This window comes from Artemia sp. Qi Xiang Cuo, chromosome 14, assembly GCF_049724085.1.
Source record: "Artemia sp. Qi Xiang Cuo chromosome 14, ASM4972408v1, whole genome shotgun sequence".
Classification (NCBI taxonomy): Eukaryota; Metazoa; Arthropoda; class Branchiopoda; order Anostraca; family Artemiidae; genus Artemia; species Artemia sp. Qi Xiang Cuo.
The window spans coordinates 64,058,089-64,065,568 of record NC_142807.1 but is presented as its reverse complement, the minus strand read 5'-3'; the positions used below and the strand labels follow the sequence as shown (position 1 = coordinate 64,065,568).

At 32.8% G+C, this 7,480-nt stretch overlaps 1 protein-coding gene across 2 annotated transcripts in view; it reads left to right on the top strand.

Annotated features, from left to right (window-relative positions):
- The first annotated feature begins 1,077 nt into the window (after nt 1-1,077).
- LOC148944748 (uncharacterized) overlaps nt 1,078-7,480 on the top strand; it is a 284,458-nt gene continuing 278,055 nt past the window's right edge. For both annotated transcript variants that reach the window (XM_089100249.1, XM_089100247.1), the window contains exon 1: nt 1,078-1,216. The gene's annotated coding sequence lies outside the window, so the exon portion shown is untranslated. The remainder of the gene's footprint in view (nt 1,217-7,480) is intronic.

The window sequence follows — 7,480 nt, the reverse complement described above, 5'->3', positions numbered from 1 at the left end:
AATAGACCAAAGATCATATAAAAAGACTCTGATGTTTACGCAACCCCCAGAGCCCGGGGGTAAGTGTTATTAACTATGCCCCGGGTCATATAAGGTTTTTATGGAAGGAATGATCATATAAACTTCGGAGGGTGCTCATTCTGTTAGAAATTGAAAGATATAGCTCCTTTTTAAGAGTCAAAAGGGACCAGAGGGTTACTAGCCCCCCTCCCCCACCCTCTTTTTGCTAAATCCATCTGTTCGAAATTTTAATATAGCCAATTTGTTAAAAAAAGTCAAAATATCGAATAACTAAAATTTCAGGGTGAACACAATCCCCCAAAGCCCCAGGCAAGCGTTTTATGTTCTGCTCTGGGGGCATATGAGGTTTTTATACGAGGGTTTTGAAAATAACTCAAAGATCAGATAAACCCCATCCCTACTCAAAAAACTTAAGAACGATGTTTTATACCAAAACTCAAGGGAGCTGAACCCAGCCTTCTCTGCGCATCCCGACCATCCTTCCCGGAAATTTTTTTTAACGGTGTTTTATTCTAAAAATTATGGCAACTCACCCCTTTTACTTTTATAAGACACTTCACCCTGTTCAACTGTTATAAGACACTTCAAATAATACCTGACCAGATCTTAAACAAATCCCAGGGGGGTCGGGAGGAGTTAGGTTCCAGACATCCCATAATTAAGCAGTTGTGACAATACTTCCGTTTTTCACTGTTATGACCCCATTGACCCTATGCGAAGGCTATACTCGGGGCTATATTCTGAGTAATTTATTGTGAGATCGTGAACAAGTCCGATATTTTAGCCAGTCATCATTACTGTCAACCAAGACAAGCTTATATAGTTATTTTTCGAACCTTTTTTGTAGCACAAAAACTTCAAGCTTGAAACGTTAAATGTATACAGCTAAATCTAATTGAAAGATGCTGCTTAGAAATTTATCACAGAAATAACAACCTGACATTCCATGGGCTGCATAAATTTAAGAAGAATATTTATTTGAAGTTACATTTATGGAAGTCAATTAGTATAGAATTTCCTGTTGAATAAAACAGTATGGTATTTTCACACATTTCGTGTGGGCTGGCCAAAGGCGGAGGCCTGCTGAGAACGGTGGCAAAGACCAAAAGAACGCTGAATATACTTAATTAGATCTATTCGATATTGGGTGATGGGATGATACTGTAGGAGTGGTAAAGGATAATACATATACCAGGTAAATTGTGATTGCATATAGGCTAGTGAAAACATAGGTGTTCACAATTCCAACATTGGGGTTATTACTTGATGCTTGTGTATTATCCAGAACACACTCGAGAAGTGAAGTTAGGTAAATCATAATGTAATATACCAAAATATGATGAAAACATAATAGGCCTACTGAAGTACCAGAATTATGAAAAGCAGGCCGCCAGAACGTAATATATTAATTACCAATCCAACTCTATATATTAAAGATTTAACTAAAACATACCTGCATAGTAGTTCATTCCACGAAAGAGTAAGCTAATTATAACCGAATGCGAGAGAAAAACCGGTTTACTCAGATCAAACAAAACAAACTTCTTGAATGTGTTCTGGATGATACACAAGTATTGTTTACTTCTTATGTGACTTATCTCTCAGAGGGAAGGGATTTCGTTAACATTGCAAATTGTATGGAATTATTATGAGACTTTTGTGGAAAAGGAACTTTTAAAACTAAATACAAATATCGTTAGCATATATACCATATATATATATATATATATATATATATATATATATATATATATATATATATATATATATATATATATATATATATATATATATATATATATATATATATATATATATTTATATATATAGGGTATATATGCTAACGATATTTGTATTTAGTTTTAAAAGTTCTGTTGGTTTAGAAGATTTTTTTTTTTTGCATTATTATTATTTTTTTTTATTTGTCAAGAAGATAATTTTTATGTTCCAAGTTCGTTCAATTATGCATTATTGCAATTAATTGCAAGTTGTTCTGTTAATCTCGGGTCTGTTTGCTGTAAAACCAGTGGAGCATATGCCCTTCTAGAATTTGAAAACACTGGAATTTTTTTAGAGTATTTTGACTGAAAAATTAAAAAACGACAAATTAGCCCCTCCCAAGATTTAAAAAAATAGATTTTGCTCCCTTTTCCCCAATATTATTATGAATTCATGCCACTGTGTCAAACTAAACAAATCGATTTTCTTCCAGTTACATCACATTCAGAAGAGATTACAATTAATTAAATTGCAATTCAAAATTTTTCTTACAACTCAAAATATAGTTTTTCATCACTTCACTTCACATAAAAAAACTTCCCTGGTTTTATCAGAATCTTGCGAGGTTACTCAAAAGCGGACAGGGCCGTAGCTCCAGCAGGTCTATTGGGGGGGGGGAGGGGAAGAGGGGTCAAAATCAGGTCTCAAGGACCATGGGCTATATAATAATTTTTTCTCCAAACTATTGGAGAAGGGCAACTGCACCCTTTGCCTTCCCCCCAAATGACGCCACTGCAAACCACTATATTTCCTCACTGAGTTTAATTCTAAAGATTTGGTACATCACTATCAGTTGCCAAAACATATTCAAATTGATCCTAGAAACGTTTGAATAACCACCAAACCAGCATATATCTTCAATCATGTGAAGTCTATTACACAGCTGGCAAACCAAAACAGATCATAAAGGTAAAATGTCACTATTGATATGAATCCCAATGGCGTCAATTCAGTGGAATTGGGAAGGGGGAGCAAAAAATTATTTTTCAAAATCAAAAAGGGGGGGGGGAGTTTTATAGTTTTTCAGTGTTTTCAAAAGGAATGAAAAAAGGGCATTTTTAACAAAAACACCAAGAAAAGTTCAATGAAAAATTATTTACAAAAGCTAGGGCGTGGAGTCTTGGCCCCCCAAGTGCTTCTGACGGTTCCTATCACAAAATCATTTTCGGATTTACCATCTTTTAATACTAGTTTTAAATTTGCATATTTGGTCAAGTTGAAGCGTTTTGTGAACCTTGAAAGCATTTGCTTGCATCAATTTTAATAGACTACATGGTGCAACATGGTGCAACATGGTGCATATTTTGTTTTGCCAGGAGATCAGCAATGGATTTGTGTTTTGAAAACATCAAACTCTAAATACTAATCTATGCATGCAAATGTCCATATGTCTCAATTATGCTAAATAACTCAAAATAAGATTTCTTTTTGCATTCCAGTTTTTGTGAATGTGTATATCAGATTTATAAATATAATGTGTGTAATTATACATTACGTAAGATCGCGTTTTCATTGGTGTCTTACATGCGAAAGACAAAATGAATCAGCCAACCAGAAACCCTGAATCAGCCACCTAGACAAATAAACTTAAATAAAACATAAATAAATATGATAAAACTTAAATAAAATTTTCAGCTTTAATTTTTTAGCTTTCAAATTCAGGTCAAATATTTTAGCTTTAATTAAACAAAAGCGTTAAAACCATGCCAGGAACTTTAAATTTTAAGCCTCAATCTGTTGAGACAATTAAACAAAAAAAAAGTTTTTTCAACTGAAAGTAAGGAACTACATTAACGCTTAACACGACCAGAAACTATTACGTATATGAGGGGGCTTGCCCTTAGTCAATATCTCGCTCTTTAGGCCAAAGTTTGAATTTTGATCCAATTCTTTAAGAATGACTCCTGAATCACAAACGCCGTTTGATTAGAATAAATAGCTCTTTTGAAAATACTAAAAAAAAACTTTTGCGTAAAGAGTGAGGTATTGACGAGGGGACAAAAGTAGTAACCGTACAATTACTTGAAAGTTTACATACATATCTATGCCTTAGGCGTAAGTTTGAATGTATACTTTCAATGCATTGTACGGTTACCAGGATCATTTGCGTACAAACAGGTCTACAGGTCTTTACACTCGAGGAACGACGCATTTTCAAAGTTCACTGCCTTTTTGGTTATAATCCCATTTTTAAAAATGGCGCGCTTAAAGCATATTTGACCCTATCCATTTTTTGCGGTTTTTTTTTTTTATGTTAAATCCGTTGTAATTACAAGTGCCTGTTAGTAGTGTGGTTTTTTTTTTAAAACTTTGATATTCGTTTAATGGGTTTAATTATTATAACTATTAATTCATTTGAAAAGGGTAATTAGTCCTTTAGTTTACGAGATTTGCGAATTTTTTTTGAGAAAAGATATTTGCGAAAAGATATTTGTGTAGACGCTTACAAGGGACATTGCTAGAAAGTATTCAATAGCTTAATTGAAAAGTAACGATAGAATGACATTGTGACTTGACCTAGCTTTACCTCGCCGATGTGGTCTGTATAATACGTACGTAACGTTTGAAAAATATTGTCAATTTAAAAAGACTTGGCTTAAACGTGTTATGTGGGGGGTGGGTTGCATAGAGGGGTGAGGTGCACGAGGGTTCAGTTAAAGAGGATACAGTGGCACGGAGGGATTTCGGTTATACACGGGTTCAGTTACAAGGGGGGTTCAGGTGCACGGGGGGTATCCCTTTTTTTTTTCGTAAATCGGGCTCCCTGTTTTCAAAATCCCTTTTTCTTCTGAGGCTTGGAGCATTTGGTGACTAGATATTAAACGTAATGAAATTTAGCACGGAGGTTCAGTTGTACAGGGGTTTCAGTTATACAGGGGTTCAGTTACATGGGGGTTCTTTGTGTTAAATAAGTAGTTTTTGTATCTTTTAAAAGAACTTTACGGGGATTGAGAGACTCAGTTGCCTAATTCCATGTGATTTTTCTTTACTTGATGCTCATTAAAAAAGATCTTTTTGTGTTAAATAAGTAGTTTTTGTTTATTTTAAAAGAGCTTTACGGGGATTGAGAGACTCAGTTGCCTAATTCCGTGTGATGTTTTTTTACTTGATGTTCATTAAAAACGAAATTTTGTTGTTAAATAATTAGTTTTTGTATCTATTAAACCATATATACGTGGCTAGAGAGACACACTAGCATAATTACTTTTGAAATTTCATAACATTATTTACAATAAAATCTAAAAATTTGTGAGTATTTAGTAGTTTTTGTATCTTTTAAAATATCTTTACGGGGATTGAGAGACTCAGTTGCCTAATTCCTTGTGATTTTTATTTAATTGTGTGTCATTAAAAACGAAATTTTTGTGTTAAATAAGTAGTTTTTGTATCTTTTAAAAGAGCTTTATGGGGATTGAGTGAATAATTTTACTATGTCCGTTTTTATGGACAGGAAGATCGTGAATATTAAAAATAAATTTGTATTATAAATTATATGTTTTTGTATCAACGAATTGTACGTTCTGGTGAGTGAGTGAACCGAGAGACTAACTCTGTGTAATTTTTCTTTACTTTAGGCACATTAAAAAACGCACTTTTGGTGTTCAATCATTCTATTGTGTTAAAGTTAAAATATCTTTAAGGGGATTGAGAGAATCAGTAGCCTAATTCCGTGTGATTTTTATGTACTTGGTGGTAATTAAAAAAGAAAATTTTATTTTAAATAATTAGTTTTTTTTACCTTTAAATATAGCTTTACGGGGATTGAGAGACTCAGTAGCCTAATTCAGTGTGATTTTTCTTTACTTGATGGTCATTAAAAACGAAAATTATGTGTTAAATAAGTACTTTTTTTAAATTTTAAAGTAGATTTACGGGGATTGAGAGACTCATTAGCCTAATTCCGTGTGATTTTTCTATACTTGTTGGTCATTAAAAACTAATTTTTTGTTTTAAATAAGGTGTTTTGTATATTTTAAAAGTGCTTTAAGGGGATTGAGAGACTCAGTTGCCAGATTACGTGTGATTTTTAATTACTTGGTTGTCATTAAAAAAATAATTTGTTTGTTAAATAATTAGTTTTTGTATCTTTTAAAAGAGCTTTACGGTGTTTGAGAGACTCAGTTTCCATAATCATTTTTTATGTTCTTTCCTTGTTGGTATTTAAAAAAGTAATTTTTGTTTTAAATAAGTAGTTTTTGTATCTTTTAAAAGAGCTTTACGGGGTTTGAGAGACTCAGTTGCCTAATTCCGTTTGGTTTTTCCTTACTTGGTTGTCTTTAAAAACAAAATTTTTGTGTTAAATAAGTAGTTTTTCTATATTTTAAAAGAGCTTTAAGGGGATTGAGAGACTCAGTTGCCTGTTTCCGTGAGTGTTTTGATTACGTGGTGGTCGTTAAAAACGAAATTTTTGTGTTAAATAAGTATTTTTTGCATCTTTTAAAAGAGCTTTAAGGGGTTTGAGAGACTCAGTTGCCTAATTCCGTGTGGTTTTTCGTTACTTGGTAGTCATTAAAAACTAAATTTTAGTGTTAAATAAGTAGTTTTTTTATCTTTTAAAATAGCTTTAAGGGGTTTGAGATACTCAGATGACTGTTTCCGTGTGGTTTTTCTTTACTTGGTTGTCATTAAAAACAAAATTTTAGTGTTAAATAAGTAGTTTTTGTATCTTTTAAAAGAGCTTTAAGGGGTTTGAGAGACTCTGTAATGCAGTAGTTTTTCAGTAAAGACACTCGATATCCTAAAAGTGTTTAATTCAAACTTTTTAAAACTTCGAAATTTTTCAACTTTATTTATTTTTTCTTTCTGTACATAACTTAAAATGTCAAAATATGCTTACAGTTCTAACAATTGCGCTCTGTGATTGGTCAGAGAAACGATGTGACTTTCCCACTGGCATTCTATGACCGGTTATTGACAGCGCTAAGTGATTTTACGGAGAAACTATGTTAATTTAAAACAGGTATTCTATTACTCGAAATTGACAAAACATAATATATTGCATGTATTAAATCAGTATTTTTTACGCAGTGGAACGATAAACACATAAGTCATATCTTTTAAAAAAAAGTGAAGATGGAACATTTTAATAAAGTGTGTTTACATAACAAGGTTATTGTAGCATTGAATGCCGACAAAGAGAAATATTTAAACTTTGAAACAAGTACAGGTGGTAGCACTATTGGAAATGTATGCATGCATTGTCATGACAGTAAGGAATTAAATTTCTTTGGAATACCGAAAAAATTCAACTCTTTTGTTGGTGGTTATGCGAGATTGAGATCTCCAGAGATGATTGCACTCAAAGAGAATGCCAACATAAAAATAATCATTGATGATAGAGGACAACTCCTTGCTACTGTTGCAGGTAACACATTACCTACTGATACATCCAATCGTCACCTTTCAGGTATTAGCATTCAACGGAAGATCAATAAAAGAAATGCCTACTCTTCTACTAATATCGTAAACCATATCTTGTCTACGTGCCGAAACTGTTACCTGTGTAAAAATAATGTAATAATAGACAGTGAAATTGCCAGAAAAATAAAAAGGGCATTGTCGGAAAATATCACGATGGAATATAAAGATGAATCGATGAAAAACAAAGCACCAGCAAACGTTACTGCCATTGCTCAAACAGTCATTGAACCAAATAATACCAAAGACGAAAAGCATATTG